This window comes from Mesoplodon mirus (genome assembly GCF_964341445.2).
Source record: "Mesoplodon mirus genome assembly, chromosome: 9".
Taxonomy (NCBI): domain Eukaryota; kingdom Metazoa; phylum Chordata; class Mammalia; order Artiodactyla; family Ziphiidae; genus Mesoplodon; species Mesoplodon mirus.
This window is the reverse complement of record NC_138985.1, coordinates 112,899,957-112,911,355: the sequence shown is the minus strand read 5'-3', so window position 1 is coordinate 112,911,355 and position 11,399 is coordinate 112,899,957.

Below are 11,399 nucleotides of genomic sequence, written 5' to 3'. Positions count from 1 at the left end.
TTCATTTATTTTTGAGAAAATGTCTGAACAACTGTGGTATGTCTGCCAGGTGTGTTTTGTGTACAGCAGAGTTCCATGGCAGAGGGCTGGTTGGCTCACAGCTCACCCACAGGGGCTCCCCTTAGACATCTCCTGCCCTTCTGAGTGCAGCGCTGTGAACACAAGCCCCCTGTTCCTTCCTCCAGAATGGACATGTACTCAAGGGCTGAGCTTTAATAAAGTTAATACTTTTTTTTTTTACTGCTTTTTCAAGGACATTTTTCAGTGAAACTGGCATATTTTCTTGAATTTTATTTTATTTTATTTTTTATATAGCAGGTTCTTATTAGTTATCTATTGTATACATATTAGTGTGTACATGTCAATCCCAATGTCCCAATTCATCCCACCACCACCCACTACCACCCCTCCCCCTCTCCCCCCTTGGTGTCCATACGTCTGTTCTCTACATCTGTGTCTCTGTTTCTGCCTTGCAAACCGGTTCGTCTGTACCAGTTTTCTAGATTCCACGTATATGCGTTAATATACAATATTTGTTTTTCTCCTTCTGACTTACTTTACTCTGTATGACAGCGTCTAGGTCCATCCACGTCTCTACAAACGACCCAATTTCGTTCCTTTTAACGTTCACTGCAGCACTATTTACAATAGCCAGGTCATGGAAGCAACCTAAATGCCCGTCTACAGACGAATGGATAAAGAAGATGGGGTACATGTATACAATGGAATATTACTCAGCCAGAAACTGGCATTTTTTAAAGCAAAACTCTGAGCGCATGGCTGTGAGTACGATGCCTGCTGGTACGGTTGGAGCCGTGGTCTCCATGCTGCTGAGGCCTCAGCTTTCTACTTGCCGGTGTTTTTGCACCTTTTGCCAAGGTCTGGGAGGTGACAAAGGTAAGTAATAACAGTATAACTGTAAAAATGGTTGTGTGTGGACCCTCTGAAAGGGTTTTGGGGATGTGCAGACCACATTTTGAGAGCTGCGGGAGTATTTCACGAATGAATGCATTTCCCTGCAGTCTTCAGAGGTGGATACACAGTCCTTACCCAGAGCACTTGCACCAGCTGCGTTTCCGAACTTCTTTGACTTTAGAAGGTGACAGAGTGTACGTAGTGTGTATGACGCGGCCCAGTGGTTGCCGATAGCACCCTGTAATCAAACACGTCACTATTTCGGCAGTTAGAGCGTAGGAAGAGGGACAGCAGCCGTAAGAAGGCTCACATCCATTCTGATCACATTTTGCCACCAAATGAGTTTCAGAAGTGACTTTCAGTGTGAAAGCATTCGGGTTTGGAGTTGAAGACCTTTGATCGTTATCTCCGCTCATGGAGGGGCAGCCGAGGACGGAAGGTTAGCAGCTGGCCCAGCCCGAGGCCCACTGGGGGCGGAGGTGTGGTGGAGGTCCAGGGCCTGCTGTACCTCTGCCCTGTGATCCCTCCTCCCCGCTCCACGGTGCAGCACCCCCCCCCACCGCCCTGCAGGGCTCAGATCACGGACATCCAGGTCTGGGGGGCGTTCAAGGCCCCTCTCTGCCTGGCCCTGGGTCTCCTTCCCACCCTGTCTGGCCGTGTGTTTCCTGCATGTGCAGAACTGCAGCGGCCCAGGGCTATGGATTCCTGAACTCACCAGGCGCTTTCCAGCTTCCAGACTTTTCTTCGTTCAGTCTCACGTGTGAGAATCCAAGTTCCACTAGGACGTCGGCTGCTTGAAAATTGTAAATCCTAAGACTGAAAAGGAAATTTTGCCTTTTGGAAAATTCGAGCTCTGGATGGCTAATAATGCCTAGAAAATGGTTATTCTTTGCAAAATGATAAGAAATATAAATTTTCTTTAGTAATGCTGCTAGGGAAAACAGTAAGTGAAACAATGTCTGATCTAAAATTTGATTTTATATGTCAATAACATGAGGTTAATTTTTTTAATTGTGAAAAAAAATAACAAAATTTACTGTCTTAACCATTTTTCAAGTTCAGTGGCATTAAGTACATTCATTGCTATGCAATCATCACCATCTCCAGAACTTTCTCCTCTTCCCAAACTGAAACTCTGTTCCCATTAAACAACTCCCCATCCCCTCCCCAGTCCCTGCTCCCCCATTCTACTTTCTGTCTCTACGAATATGTCTATTCCAGGTACCTCATGTAAGTGGAATCACACAGTATTTGTCCTTCTGTGACTGGCTCCTTTCACTGAGCATAAGGCCCTCAAGGTTCATCCACATTGTAGCAGGTGTCAGAATGTGCTTCCTTTTTAAAGCTGAATAGTACTTCACTGTGTACCACATTTTCTTTATCTATTCATCACTTTTTGACTGTTGTGAACAACGCTGCTATGAACCTAGGTGTGTAAATAGCTCTTTGAGCTCCTGTTTACATCTCTTTTGGATATATACTCAGAAGTGGGATTGCTGGATCGTATAGTAATTCTGTTTTAAATTTTTTCGAGGAAACGTCGTACTGTTTGGACAGCAGCTACACCATTTTACGTTCCCACCAGCAGTGCACAAGGGGTCCAACCCTTCCCCATCCTCAGCAGCACCTGTTATTGTCTGTCTTGTTGGTAGTGTGAAGTGGCACCAGCTTCCAGACTTTGGAAAACAGTATCCCTTCCACCTGGAATACTCCCACTTCCCACCTGCCGGAGGAGATGCTCACCCTCCTAGCTCAGGAACCCCAGTCCAGTGTCTGCGGTTCTTCTCCCCCTCTCACAGAGCTCCTTGCTCCTTTACATGTGCTTCTGAAGTGCCTTATCCTGATGCATCCTCCCGGCTACCTGCCAGGCGGGAGGGGGAATCTATAAACCAAGCCTGGAGATTCCTGTATGTGGCGCCCAGGGCAGGGCTGTACCTCCAGGGCTCCTTCCAGTTTGATTTGTTGGGGGAGGGGATAGGGGGAGGAGTGCATGGGGACACAGGGACGGTGACTCCCAGGTGGGTCTACAGCTGCACTCTCCCAGAGTCGTGTATAGCACTGAGCACTCAGAATTTGGCTAGTGGGACTGAAGAATTGACTTTTAAACTTTAATTAGCTGCAACGCAAATTTTAAAACTGATTTTCCACTCAGCTCCTGGGAACTCCCACATGTGTTTAGAACAACTTGAGTATGTGAGCCCACTTCCAGCTGCAAACTGTATAAATGTCAAATGCACATCAGGTATTTCCAATGAAAACTTAGATGTGTTATAAGTATAAATTGCTACACATTTTAGATATGCCATGGGTATGAAGTGTGCGTGGGATTTGAAGACTTAGTACAAAAATACCTGAATGTAAAATACCTCGTTGATTTTTATGTTGCTCACTTGTTGAAATAATATTTTGGCTATATCAGGCTAACTAAATATGTTAACATTAACTTTACCTGTTTGTTTGTTTTTTCGTTTTCTTCCCACGGCCACTATACATTACACGTGGCCACCTTCTTTGTCTCCTGGACAGTGCTGGTCCAGAGGAATGAGTCTGCACCCGTTAGAGGAGGGAAAAGGTGAAATCCCAGGCCACGGCAGAGGAAAGGAGAGCCAGGTGTTTGCTTTCTGCTCGAGGTGGGTGGAGGGGATGTGGCTTCGGAAGTGAGTGTATCAGTTTCTGGGGCTGCTCAACAAATCCCACCACCCGGGGGGCTTAAAACAACAGAAATTTATTCTCTCACGGTTCTGGGGAACTTGCCAGAAGTCAAGATCATGCGTCCTCGGAACCTTTAGGGGGATCCTTCCTGCCTCTTGTGGCTCTGGGGTCGCCTGCAGCCCTGGGGTCCCCTGGCCTGTAGCCACATCACTCCCATCTCTGCCTGTGGTCATGGGCCGTCTCCCCCGTGGCTGTGTCTGCCTCCTTCCTACGGGAACGAAGTCATGTGGGACAAGGGCCCACCTTTCTCCAGTGTGGCCTCATCTTACCTTGGTGGCATCTGCAGAGAAGACCGTATTTCCAAATAAGGTCACACTTGTAGCTCCCTGGCGTTATGACTTCAACGTAGCCTTTTGGGAACAGAATTGGACCCGGGGCAGGGAGGTGGGCGGCGTCTGGTTCCTGCAGTCCTGTGAGCCCTGCTGAGGACCTGCCTTCGTGACACATTCCTAACCCTCTGTCTCTCAGGACTTCATCTGTGAACGGAGGGCCACAGTGGCTTGTTGGGAACATCAGATGAGGTTAGGCCTGCAGGACAATGCCTGGCACACATTACGTGCCATGTGAAGGTTACTGCTTTGTATTGACACCTCCCCTAAAGGCAAAGGAAAGCCATGGAGCATTTCTGGAGTAGGGAGGTAAGTCACACAGAGATGAACCCAGCTTTAGGACCACACTGTCCCCCCATAGCCACTAGCTTCCTGTGGCTACGTGCATTCCTGTTAAAGTTAACACAATGAGAAATTCAGTTCCTGACGCTCACTAGCTACGTATCAAGTGAAGATGCGGCCAGGAATCCTCAGTGGGACTGGGATGCGGTGGGTGGGAGCCCGGAGGAGGTGGGATCAGCACCGCCCCTGCCCGAAGCCTGATGGTGGAGGGAAGGCGGGGAACAGACAGTGGGGCTTGAGTGTGTGTGAACGGAGTGAGGCCAGCCCGCGTCCGTGCAGAGGGAAGACGGTGGTGCTCCTGTGGGCTCAGTGCCTGTGTCCCCCTGGGATTCCTGTGCTGAATCCTAACCCCCAATGGGATGGTGTTAGGAGTGGGGGACTTTGGGAGGCGACCAGGTGAGGAGGGTGGAGCCCCTATGAATGGAATGAGGGCCCGTATAGAAGGGACCCCTTGCCCCTTCCCCCACGTGAGGACGCAGTGAGAAGACGGCCCTCTGTGAGCCAGGAGGCGGGTCCTCACCAGACACCAAATCTGCCTGTGCCTTGATCTGGGCCTTCCAGCCTCCGCACTGTGGGGAATGGACGTCCATTGTTAGGCCTGCCCGGTCTCTGGCTACAGAAGCCCAAACGCACTCAGACAGGGTGAAGGGGGGGGTGAGGCTGACAGCACGGGATGGACAGCTGAGCGCGGCCGGCCCCCCGGGCTGCACGGACCCCCTGGGACAGGAGCTGCTGCAGCTGCCATGGCCGGGACCCGGGGTGGGGACAAGAAAAGCGCAGGCCACAGTGCAGGGGGTGGCCGTGGAGATGGGTGGACAGGATGCCAGGAGGCCAGAAGGGGCTGTGGACAGGGAGATCAAGGTGACCGCGGAAGGCTGGGAGACAGGAGCAGGGCTGGGGGCTGCCCTAGTGGTCAGAGCCTGTCCTCCCCCTCTCGCCGGGGTCTCCTGGCCCTGTGCCCCAGCCCGCCGGGACCTCCCACACGTCCCCCATGCTGCTCCTGTCCACACTAATGTTCACTCACCTTTCAGAGACACCCCCCCCCGCCAGTGTCTGCGCTGGGCCCGTAGACACCTGTGTGGTTGCTGGAGCCAGGGACCATCTCAGGGAGAGGTCCCCAAGGACAGAGACCACGACGGCTTGTCCCCAGCACACGGCAGCCGCGACGGGTCACATCCGTGGGGCGATTGCTCTGTCCTTGGCACCGTTCTAGAATCTTCCCGTGGAGTGACCTGTTGAAACTCCCGACAGCGCACTGGGCTTCTGTACCAGTCGGGGCTCTCCAGGGAACCAGCAGGAGAATCCACTAGGAGACTGGTTTTGGCGAACTGGCTCACGAGATTGTGGGGTTGCTGGGTCCAGAAGCCTCAGGGCAGCCGGTGGGCTGGACGACCCAGTGGGAGCGGAGGCCGCAGTCTTGAGGTTTCCTCCTTCTCTGGGGAGCCTCCGCGTTTGCTCTCAAGGCCTTCAGCTGCCTGGGGGAGGCCCACCTACGTTAGGAAAGGTCATCTCCTTCACTTAAAGCCACCTGATCGTAGGTGGTAATCACCTGGCCCGGCCCCGGGGCTAGTGTTTTCAGACTGGGTCCTGGAGCCTCGCCAAGTGACCCAGAAAACTGATCGTTCAAGTGACCCAGGGTGTCGTCAGGTCCACAGGAAGGGAATTGAAATGCAGGCTCCTGGGCCCCAGCCCAGGCCTGTGGGGCCCCACTTCCTGGGCGAGAGACCTGGAAACCTTCATTTTAACTAATGTCCCTGATGCCAGAAGCCCACCAGGGTCTGAATCCCCTGGGGCGGGGCGAGGCTTTGGAAGGGTGCAGTGGGGTCTCTTCCCTCAAATGCACCTGCTGTCGTCAGCCGCGGGCCCCTCTCGGGCGTGACACGGGGGCTGCTTAGGTGTGGCCCCGGGGTGGGACGAGGATGAACGTGAACATGAACAAGCCGGCGATTCCTCCCAGGTTACCTCGTGGGAGTGTGATGAGGAAAACAAAAAAGCACCCGCTGGGGCCTGCAGGGTCCCAGACAGGACGACACCTTCTACCTACTGGGGTGCTGGTCCTGCCAGCCCGAGACAAAACGAGGTGTCGGGGCTGATACTGAGGGTCCCCAGCCTTCGCCTCTCCAGTGCCCTCTGCACACCCGGCGCCCCCACCCCGACCCTCCACGCTCCTGGTCCTGCGGGCACGCCTCATCCTGATCTAAGAAGTGACTCCAAGCTAAGATCAGACAGCTTGATGCATCTGCCTGCCCACCTCCCGCCCTGTTCACGATTCCACAAGGAGATGTTAACAGCTCCACCCAAAGGACTGACCCATAAACAGAAGGGTCTCAGGAAGACGGGGCAGCGGAGGGCCTGTGAACGTGAGGGCCTTGGAAGCGTCCTCCAGCTCTGTCCCCAAACCCACCTGTCCTGGGCTGCCTGATGCCCGTCATTCAGCCCTAAGGGGACAGCGGGGCCCTGTGAACTGACCGCCCTGGAGCGGGGGCAGGGGTGAGCTCAGGGCCCCCAGCCTTCCTCTCTCCAGCTTCTCTGCACAGCAGCACTGTTCTCACCAGCTCTCCTTTGTTTCCGCCTGTGAGATTCAGATGGAAGCTTTGGTGCTGTGTCCTGTGCCATCGTATTAGTTAGGGCCAGGGCCCACCGGCCAGGAACAGAAGTCCAAGTAGTGGTGCCCCAGGACTTACAGAGTTCCTCCCTCTCATGTGGAAGGGAGCCGTGCAGGACTGCTGAGCTGGGCCTGCCCTCCTGGGAGCTGGGCAGCTTCTCGGAGACAGAACAAAGCGGGGTGAGGTCAGGAGCCCGAGGGCCTGGCATGTTTGCCGGTAGAGCCTTTCCATTTTGGACTTACTCCCGGGGAGGTGTATGCATTTCCTCTTGCTGCGAAAACAACTGCTGTAAAAAAAAGAAAAAAAATTTACTGCAAACTTAGGGGCTTAAGACAACACGAAATTATTCTCCTGCAGCTCTGGAGGTGAGAAGTCTGGGCTAAAATCACGACGTTGCCTGGGCTGGGTCCTCATGGAGGCTCTGGGGGAGAATCCACGTCCTGGGCTTTTCCAGCCTCTAGAGGCACAACCTTCCTTGGCCCGTGGCCCCCCCTCCATCCTTAAAGCCCATCCCTCCAGCCTCTGCGTCCGGCTCACTCTCCTGTTTCTGGCTTTGACCCTCTCGCTTCCCTCTTACAAAGACCCGTGTGAGCACATGGGACCCACCCAGATCATCCAGGGTAGTCACTCCACCTCAAGGTCTTGGTCACATGTGCAAAGTCCCTGTGGCCGTGTGAGGTAAGCGCCCTGGTCCATTCCAGCTGCCGTAATAAAACACCACACACAGGGCAGCTTAAACAACACTCACTGATTTGTGGAGGTTGGGACTCTGAGATCAAGGGGCCAGCAGATTTGGGGTCTGGTGGGAACCCGTTTCCTGGCTTATAGACGGCAGTTTCTCCCTGTGTCCACACATGGGGAAGGAGCGGGCAGCGCTCTGGGGTCTCTTATTAGGGCACTGACCCCGTCATGAGGGCTCCACCTCATGACCGCATCACCTTGGGGGTTAGATTCCCACACATGGATCTGGGCGCGGGGGGACAAATGTTCAGCCTGTGGCAGTAACACATTCCCAGCTTCCCGGGGACTGGGGCGTGGACGTCTCTGGGGGCCATTCTGTCTAGCACAGCAGGTCTGCGGGGAGGCAGCACGGATGCTCTGAGAACTGCACATCTTACCACGCGTGCAGGGACAGGTTTGTACCCCGGAGCCAGCAACTCACCCTGTATCTCTGGATGTCAGACTGGATTCTCTATGGACGGGGGGTTCCCAGGATGCAAGGTCACTTGGGCGGGTGGTTGTCCACTGAGCAGTGTCTTGGTCTCATCGAGACCGACTGAGTCAGAAGCACCACGTTCCAGTCCGGGCTGTGACTCTGGAAGCTGCTTTTCAACCAGCCTGTTGGGTTGTTTCACGCATACTAAGACCTGGCGTCTCTCTTCTAGACAAAATGAGGTGTGGACAAGCCCCCAGGAAGCAGCAGACCCAGGCCTCCCCCTGCCCTCCACGCTTGCTCCCCACCAGGCGTCATCGGGCACCCTGTCTCCTTGGTCCCACGCCCTCCGTGTGTTTGTCTCCCCAGCTAGACCGAGGGGTCCAGGAGAGAGGAAGGTCTAGACCCACGTTGCCGGCCGCTGCAGCGCCTGCGGGTACTCGGTGGAGCCCAAGCCCCTGGCCGCCCCCTGCGACGTTGGCCAGCCGGGGTGCCCACGATGCCCCTCCACTGACCTGAAGAGATTGAGGAAACAAAAACGGACTGTGGTTTGTATTCAGAGCCTCCTGAAGTTTGGAGTGCAAAGTAGAAGTCAGTTTTTTCAAGCTGCACTTACTGATCTTACATGTTCTGCGTCTGTGCTCTTGGAATCCTGTCCCTGGGGACAGGAGGCAAGGTGACTGGCCTGGGTGGCGCACAAGAAGGGTGCCAGCTCCCACCGCCCTCAAGCCCCTCAAGCGGCTGAGCAGCTCTGGGCGAATCCCCACCCCTCTGCGTGCTTCCAAGATAGAGGTCTGGGGAGGGTCCCTTCTCACACTGCGATTCCACCTGGAACAGCTCCCTTCCATAGGTGGCTGGGCCGACGGGATATTTTCTAGGCTAATTGAACATTGCCCCCAATTCCACCCTCTCCGAGAAAAAGGCTCTTGATTATTCACGTAGGAGAACACGGTTTTAAATAGCACCTCAATTTGCTTCCTCACCCATCAAGCGGGTCTCTGTGGAGAGCGGGTGCCCAGGGGAGCCAGTCTACCTGCAAGAAGAGTCTGGAGGAGGGGACCGTCTTCCCCACCAGGGAGGGGACCTGCTTCCATCTCATTTCCATGTGGTGGTGCTTCTCATGCCATGACAATTAAAAAGATGGAGAAACCATTTGCATTTTTCCTGGGTGTTAATGACCTTTTAAACCAGTGTTCAATTGTCTAGTTTAAAACAGCAGGGCTCACGTTGCATGAATAATTCAACTGCCGCTGAGTTCTCTCATGCACAGGGCAAAAACCTCATTTTTGACCTAGTTCCTAAAGTTGAATGCATTCATGTAATCTTTATGCACACTTGGTTTTCATTTTTTAAGGTATATCTTATTTTACTCGCATCCTAAGTAAACTTAGTGCCAAGGTTTGGGGGCTTAAATTGATGAAACAGAGACCTAATTTGTTTTACATCACCCGAAGCCTTAAATTTAATTAATTTTCTGTCTTAGGCACAGAGGTACCTACTGGTTGGCTGTGATCTGGCTCAAGTGAGCATTGTAGGGGCGTAGACAGCAGGAGGTGTGGAAGGCCTGGCATTCAGGGTGGGCTCAGGGCGGTCAACGGCACTGGGGGGCCAAGGGCTGCTGTCAGGGCTGGGGACCAGGGAGAGTGAAACGAGGGCGAGGCCACAGCTCCCCCCGGGGGCACTGCCTCCCCGCCAGGAGCCTTCAGTGGAAGACAGAGGATTGTCTTAATGAGCATGCGGCCAGCATGCTTCTATTCCAAGCAGCAGAACTCTCCGCTGCAGAATCATGAAAATGCAGGGTCCCGGGCCTCGCCCTGAATCTATTAAAGCCACATTTCTAGGCTGGGGCTTGGGGTTCCATATTGTAAATGTGCTCCCCAGCTGTTCTCCATCGCTGTTAGCGTCCTGTAGCTGCCATAACGGAGGACCACAGAGCTGGTAGCTTAGAACAAGAGAAATGTGTAGTCTCTCAGTTCTGGAGGCCAGGGGTCTGACATCAAGGCGCTTCCTCTGACACCTGCGTGGCAGGGCCCTTCCTCACCTCAGGACGGGTGGCAGCTCGCGGCCGCTGTGGCCGGGGTATGGAGGGTGCGGAGGACGCTCTGTGCAGCTACCGGCCCCCGAGGAGGCGGGCCGGGCCTGCCCCCTGTTCTGCGAAGCCACCAGCCTCGTGCATCTCTGCTGTAACTAGAGGCGCCCTCCATCCCGAAGATTTCATTTCTAAACCCTTCCTTGGCCCATTTTCCCGCAGCTAATTCTCCCAAAGCCTTCCCATCTCTTCTCCTGGCTTCTCAGCGCCCACTTCTGCCCCGGGAGCCCCGGAGCCCAGAGCTGATGGTCCATGAGCTCTAACAGCCGGAATTGCGGCCACTTCTCAGATGAGTGGCAAATCCGTCACAAAGTCCTAGCTCTGAGCCTGGTGAGTTTAAGGGTAAGCCTTGGATGTTTATTAAACTGGAGGCCTTACAGGAAAAAGGTACCTTTTAAAAAAATGCAGTAACGCACCTTTCAAAACATCCCCTGTCCCGGTTTGTGGAGCTCCTGGAGACCCAGTCAAGGCGGCCAAGGCAGTGAGTCCATCTCAGCTCTCGGCCTCCCTGCCAACTGGGGCGAGAACCCTGGTGTCTAAAAAGCACTCACGCCGAGTGGCTTTGCTTGCTTGGCTCTTGAGAATTTCGGCGCGTGTGCGCGCGTGGGCGCATGGTGTGTGGTGCACGTGCACACATGGGCACAGAGCAAGGCCACCGCGTTACGCCCTCCACAGGGAGGGGATCGGCTCCAGCAGACCTAGCGGCGCTGATGGGACTGGGAGACACGTCTCCCCGGGGCACACGGAACAACTCACCGCCCTCTCGACCGCTCTCGCAGCTGAGGCCCGCCTCCCACCGGGATGCGAGCGTGTCTGTGGGCAGCGTTGACCGGGGACTTCGTTTCCAGGGGCCAGAGCCTGCCTGGGCCTTGGATGCCGGTGGAGGGGCAGCCGCATCAGGTGACCCGGGGCCTTGGGGACGGCCCTCCTCACACCCCCCTTCCGAGATGATCCTATTGGTGACTCGGTGCTTTGGAAGATAAGTTCTCTCCTCAGTGACCCTCTAGGGCGACTGAGCTGATTCTTCCAGTACAGAGAGGGGGAAAAATCCAAACCATGGCAAATCAGAGGATTGGCCCAGTACCTCAGGGCTTACTGGCAGAGAAACAAAGCCTCAAGCCGTTAGTTATTAGTTTTTTTAATATATATAATTTTATTTATTTTATTTATTTATTTTTGGCTGCGTTGGGTCTTTGCTGCTGCGCGCGGGCTTTCTCTAGTTGCGGCGAGCAGGGGCTACTCTTGGTTGCAGT